The sequence below is a fragment of the Palaemon carinicauda genome, chromosome 11 (assembly GCF_036898095.1).
Source record: "Palaemon carinicauda isolate YSFRI2023 chromosome 11, ASM3689809v2, whole genome shotgun sequence".
Taxonomy (NCBI): domain Eukaryota; kingdom Metazoa; phylum Arthropoda; class Malacostraca; order Decapoda; family Palaemonidae; genus Palaemon; species Palaemon carinicauda.
In genome coordinates this window covers 111,773,673-111,781,172 of record NC_090735.1, presented here as the reverse complement: position 1 = coordinate 111,781,172, position 7,500 = coordinate 111,773,673, and positions in this window count along the sequence as shown.

The following is a 7,500-nucleotide window of genomic DNA, read 5'->3' as shown; positions in this document are numbered from 1 at the left end:
GTTGGTTGATATTGTTGTATCTATAATTAGAACTACATTATTTCACATTTTATTACACTGCGGTGGAGTTGTTATTTTTGTTTTCCAATGCACTCTTCCTTGGGGGGCAAGAAGCCCTACTGTTATTGCCTTATGAATTAACAAAACAAGATTAATTGAGATTTTTGGAATCAAATATACAGTCTCTCTCTCTCTCTCTCTCTCTCTCTCTCTCTCTCTCTCTCTCTCTCTCTCTCTCTCTCTCTCTCTCTCTCACAAATACTTTTTTTTTTTACAATTTGATTATTGAACTCATTGCGCACAGTCACTGGACCATGATCACACACAAATAGAAAAGGATTCATACTTTAGTATTTCTAATGTGTCCCTGTCTCTTGCGAGACATTTTGAATAGTCCAAGCTACAAGTTTTTAATTAAACTTATTTTTCGGTCACGTGTATGGATAGCAATATGTAAGTGAAAGACTGCATTATGTTTAGTTCTCGGACATCGTGAGAACCACTCTGAATGATTAGATATAGCACATTTGTCAATAACATATTAGCCTTTAAAGCTTCTTTAGTATCATGCACATTATTATTATTACTAGTCAAGCTACAACCCTAGTTGGAAAAGCAAGATGCTATAAGCCCAAGGGCTCCACCAGGGAAAAATAGCCCTGTGATGAAAGAAAACAATGAAATAAATAAGCGATATAAGAAGTAATGAAAAAATTTAAATAAAATATTTTAAAAAACATTAACAATATTAAAACAGATAATTCATATATAACTATAAAAAGACTTGTGTCAGCCTGTTCAACATAAAAATTTTGCTGCGAGTTTGAACTTTTGAAATTCTACTGATTTAACTACCCGATTAAGAAGATCATTCCACAACTTGGTCACAGCTGGAATAAAAATCCTACAATATTATATAGTATTGAGCTTCATGATGGAGAAGGCCTGACTATTAGAATTAACTGCATACCTGGTATTACGAACAGGATGGAATTGTCCTGGAAGGTCAGAATGTAAAGGATGGTCAGAATTATAGAAAACCTTATGCAACATGCACAATGAACTAACTGAACGACGGTGCCAAAGAATAATATCTAGATCAGGAATTAGAAATTTAATAGACCGTATGTTCCTATCCAACAAATTGAGATGAGAATCAGCAGCTGAAGACCAGACAGAACAATACTCGAAACAAGGTAGAATGAAAGAATTAGAATACTTTTTCAGAATAGATTGATCACCGAAAATCTTACAAGACTTTCTCAATAAGCCAATCTTTTGTGCAATTCAAGAAGACACAGACCTAATGTGTTTCTCAAAAGTAAATTTGCTGTCGAGAATCACACCTAAAATTTTATAAGTCATACAAAGTTAAAGAAACATTATCAATGCTGAGATCCGGATGTTGAAGAGCCACTGTCCTTGACCTACTTACAATCATACTATGAGTTTTGTTAGGATTCAACTTCTTAATCCTTAATTTGCACCATGCACCAATTTTAGCCATATCTATATTAAGGGATTCAGCAAATCAAGATATACATTCAGGAGATGTAATTGATGCAAAGAGAGTAGCAGCAGCTGTATATGCAACAGGGTTGTTTTCTAGGCCAAACCAAATGTCATGTGTATATAGTATGAAAAGTAATGGCCAAGAAGAGTACCCTATGGAACACCAGATATCACAATCCTATGCTCACCATGGTGACCATCAAAAACTCTTTGAGATCTATTAATCATGAGCTTAGCATTATTCTGTTTATTATTTGGCTGTTTGTCTTCTTTTTGGTATAAAGCATACGTACGGGTATACTTTCGTATTATTCCATTTATAGTTCTCCATAATATCCCTGCCCTGACATTCTTACCTTTGGCTCCTTAGTCTCTTTGTTAGGTATAATTCCTTTGTGACATTTCACGAACAATAGCTTGTACTCAATCGTAGTGTTCATATGTTCTGAGACAGAATATGTGATGAATGGATTCACGCTGGTGAGATGAGGCTTACCCTATGGACGACTCCCCTTTTTAATTATGATATGATGGCTTACATGTTGACAGGACTCTCTCTCTCTCTCTCTCTCTCTCTCTCTCTCTCTCTCTCTCTCTCTCTCTCTCTCTCTCATATCATATCATTAACAATTTAAGAGTCGAGCTTGACTCATTTGGTTGGTAAATCTCCTTCTTTTAGTAGTAACAGCAGTACACTAACAACTATGCTTACGATTTACGACTGATTTGGATTTCACCTCGATCATGGGCTCTTCGTCCATGCAAAAACGGTGTGGCGTTTGTACTTTCTACATGGTGATATTAATGAGAATTGTAAACAAAAAATATTGATAGCCATCAATATATTGTTGAGAGGTTAAACATGAAATTAAATTGATTCTTTTTTTTATCAGAGGAAGATGGTAAATAACTTTGTTTCTGAATTTTTCCTTTTTGAGACTCACTCTCTCTCTCTCTCTCTCTCTCTCTCTCTCTCTCTCTCTCTCTCTCTCTCTCTCTCTCTCTCTCTTGAATGCTTATATCTAAATTTTATTTTCATTGTATTCATGTGGGTTTGGTCAGAAATCTCAACAGTTAGTTGACATTATCTATTGTTGTCAAATTTGCGGATGTCTCCTTTTTTCCTTCTGTAAAAGAGGTAATATTATACATTGGACAATGAATTTGTTTATATCAATTTACGTTTGCCCTTACCTTAGAAATGCATTTTGATCTTAGGTTTGCTGTGCAATCATTTGAGAACTCATATATATATATATATATATATATATATATATATATATATATATATATATATATATATATATATATATATATATATATATATATATACACCTGTATATATATGTGTGTGTGTACAGTATATATCATGTAGACATAGCTTACACGTATTCAAGTTATTGCTTACACATTCTGAACAAATATAAAGTAGATTGAATTTTCTTGAGTTTTAGTATAAACCGTATTGTTTGTGAGAATGTAGAATGCTTATTTGGAGAAACAGAAGGCCTATCCTTTTTAGAACCTTAACAGATCATATTTGATTTGGAATAACTATACTTGATGTACCCATTTATGAATTCAGTGTGTTTGAAGTCGAAGCTGTCATTAAAAAATTCAAGATATGGAAAGCCCCTGGATTTGATGGAATAACTGCTGAGATGTTACTGGCCGAAAATGAAGTGACTCTCAGAATACTTACAAGATTATTTTGTAGAATGTTGCATGAAGATGGATGGGAGTTAAGAATGTTGATGAAAATAGCCCAAAAAAAGGAGATCTGCTTGTTTGCAATAATTAGAGGCATCACACTTAGGTGAGTTGTCATGAAAATATATAATATGTTTATTCTAAAGAGACAAGAGAGAAAGATTGATGAAAAGCTGAGAGATAAACAAGCAGGATTTCGAAAAGGTAGAAGTGGTATAGTAATGTGTAGAATATAGAAATCGAATTTTGATGGCATTTGTGGACTATGGAAAAGCCTTTGGTAGTGTCACCGGCCAATTTTGTGGAGTCCTTCGTTATTATGGAATTCCTCTTAAATGTGTGAATTTTATGAAATCTGTTCATGAGTATAGCAAGTGCAAAGTTAATGTTGATGGAGTCCTATCAAATGAATTTCCAGTGAACAGTGGAGTACTCCAAGCGAGTGTGGTGTCACGTATGTTATTTTTCCTTCTCATGGATTTTGTAATGCATAGAACAGTTAGGGATGGTGGAGAGGGATTGGACTGGATTGGTAAGAGGAAATTAGTTGACCTAGAGTGTGCTGATGACGCTGTCCTTATTAGCAGAAAACCGAAGGACTTGCAAATCTTGCTAAACAGAATATATGAAATATCGCATGAGGTTGGGCTGAAGATGAATTATCCAAAGTTTTTGAACGTCTTTTTTTCAAAACGTCTTAATAGGTTTGTTCCCTGTTTTGCAATTTGGCTTTCGTAAAGACCTTGTAGCAGGTGATGCTCTTCTTACAGTTTCCAATGCTGGAAAGAAATCCCTTGATTGTGGCCAGAAACTTCGTATGATTGACATTGATTTTAGTATTCCTTTTGACTGTGTTAATCATGAGGCCTTGATTTCAAACTCAAACAGTTGGGAGTGGGTGGATCTTTTCTTAGCATCGTTATTGAATTTTTAAGTAATAGGTCGCAAGTTGTTGATGGGCACCATTGTGAGTATAGGAATGTGATATCTGGTTTTCCTCAGGATAATGTTCTTGGCCCATAACCTTTCATACTATATACACATGGCTTGTGGCTTGGCCTAGAACACAAGCTCGTTGCCTATGCAAATGATGGTACTTCCTTTGCATCAATTCCATCTCCTGAATGTAGATCTGGGGTTGCTGAATCCAGTAATAGAGATAGGGATCTAGCTAAAATTATTGCATGGTGCAAACTTTGGGGTATGAAGTTGAATCCCAACAAAACTCAAAAGTATGATTGTAAGTAGGTCGATTACGGTGGGTCCTCAACCTCCGGATCTCAGCATTGATAATGTTTCCAAAATTTTAGAAGTGATTCTCGACAACAAATTTTCTGTTGAGAAGCACATTATGTTTTTCTCTTCTTCAGTGGCACAAAAATTGTCTTATTGAGAAAGTCTTGTAAGATTTTCGGTGATTAATCTATTCTAGAGAAGTGTTTCAATTCTTTCATTCTACCTTGTTTCGAGAATTGTTCTCAGCCACTGACTCTCATCTTAGTTTGTTTGACAGGAATTTACGGTCTATTAAATTTCTTATTCCTGATCTAGATATTAATCTTTGGCACCGTCGTTCAATTATTTCGTTATGCATGTTGTCTAAGAATTTTCATAATTCTGACCTTTTAGGACAGTTCAATCCTGTTCGTAATACTAGGTATGCAGTTAGTTTTAATGTCCATGCCTTCTCCATCAGGAGGCTTAATACTACACAGTATTCCAGCTGTGACCAAGTTTTGGAAAGATCTTCCTAATCGGGAAGTTGAATCGGTAGAACTTCAAAAAGTTTAAACTTGCAGCAAATGTTTTTATGTTGAATCGGCTCATATGTGTTTTTATAGTTTATATATGAAATATCGGGTTTGATGTTGTTACTGTTCTTAGAATATTCTATTTTGATTGTTCATTACTTCTCATATAGATTATTTATTTGCTTATTTCCTCTCCTCACTGGGCCTTTTTTACCTGTTGGAGCCCTTGATGTAGGATTCTACTTTTCCAACTAGGTTTGTAGCTTAGCAAGTAATAATAATAATAATAATAATAATAATAATAATAATAATAATAATAATAATAATGATAATGATAATGATAATGATAATGATAATGATAATGATAATGATAATGATAATGATGATGATGATGACGATGATAATACTGTACGGAACATTGATGATTGTTGATCGAGAAACAGATCACGCAACATAATGTCGTTGGAGACTCCCTAGAATGGAGAGACTTATCATATTAAATATATATAATTTTTTTATTTCATTAATGATCCGATATAAGGTAGGCTGTGTTATGCAACCCTGGTACGAAAATGGCTTCAAATACCGTTGGTCAGCTTTAAATATGTTTCCGTAAACCCCATGGTCTGTGCGGTGCTTCGGGTTAATGGCGTGATTTTGTGCGGGTGTCTGTGTGCGGAACTGAGAGTGTAAGTATGTATGGAGTATGTATGTGTGTGCGTATAACTTGGGGGGTAGTTGTTGTCTGGTCGGTGGCTTTCATGCGGATACAAAGACATAAATGGTTTGCCATTTGAATTTAGATTAAATTTGTATATAACAACAAAGGGTTTTTATTTTTCATGGGGTTGGTGGTTTTATTGGTAACAGGGGAGGATTCCATTTTGCAGTTTTTGCCATTAACTTTAAACATAACATGTTCATACATTCAAATATTAAGATAAAAATAACAATTCAAGCTTCTCTCTCTCTCTCTCTCTCTCTCTCTCTCTCTCTCTCTCTCTCTCTCTCTCTCTCTCTCTCTCTCTCTCTCTCTCTCTCTCTCTCTCTATATATATATATATATATATATATACACACATATATATATATATATATATATATATATATATATATATATATATATATACATATATATATATATATATATATATATATATATATATATATATATATATATATATATATATATATTATGCTTTTTCATTTAGAAGCAGAGAAATAATAACAACACAGTCACATCGCCATTCACATAAATATATAAAAAATCGACGTTAGGAACGCGGAGCATGGTAAAACTCCTGTATATCATTGGGAGTAAGATGATGATGTAGTGGCAGAGTTTTCGGCGTGGTGATATCATCATTGATTTGGCAAATTGACATTGAACGGTGTACATTTAGGTTTCTCGGAAGCCAGTTTTGGGGAAAACGGCATTTTGGTATTATTAAAAGATGCCAACGGTTTCTATCACAAATGCTTAAATTCGACACGGTGTTGAAGTAGACGAGCTTGAATATATTGAATTGTTATTTTTGTATGAATATTTGAATGTATGAACATGTTATGTTCAAAGTTAATGACAAAAGCTGCCAAATGGAATCCTCCCGTTACCAATAAAGCAGCCAACCCGATATATATATATATATATATATATATATATATATATATATATATATATATATATATATATATATATAGAGAGAGAGAGAGAGAGAGAGAGAGAGAGAGAGAGAGAGAGAGAGAGAGAGAGAGAGAGAGAGAGAGAGAGAGAGAGAGAGAATGTATGCGATTTACTATTATATCTTATGTACTTTTTTTACGAAAACATACACACCCACATATACAGTATATATGAGCATAGGCTTTTTAATTTAGTGGCAGAGAAAAAGTAACTACACAGTCACAACGCCATTCATGTCTAGAGCGTGAATAAAGCCCTCACCGGGCTAGTTTCCACCACGTTGGTCGCTACACTAAAAGCTCATAATTAGTACATTGAAGCCCCTTACCCTATATTTTATATTATGACAGATCTATTTTAACATTGTTGTTGATGTTCGAATATTTTATATTGAGTATTCATTACTTTTCTTGTAGTTTGTTTGTTTCCTTATTTTCTTTCCGCATGGGACCATTTCTCCATGCTGGAACTCTTGGGTTATAGCACCTTTTACAAATAGCATTGTAGCTTAGCTAATATATATATATATATATATATATATATATATATATATATATATATATATATATATATGTATATATATATATATATATATATATATATATATATATATATAGTGAGTGGGTTTGTATGTATATATGTATGTATCCACGCACATACATTTATGTATACAGTGCATAATTATGCAAATATGTGCAAAAATATAGTGTATCAAGGCTAGTTTCTACTTTGAGTTATCCTTTTGAATAAGTCAAAAGACAAAACTCTATTTTTTATGTATATGAACATCACATGTTCCTTGGGTATTACGCATATATTCTGTGTGTGTGTATATATATATAT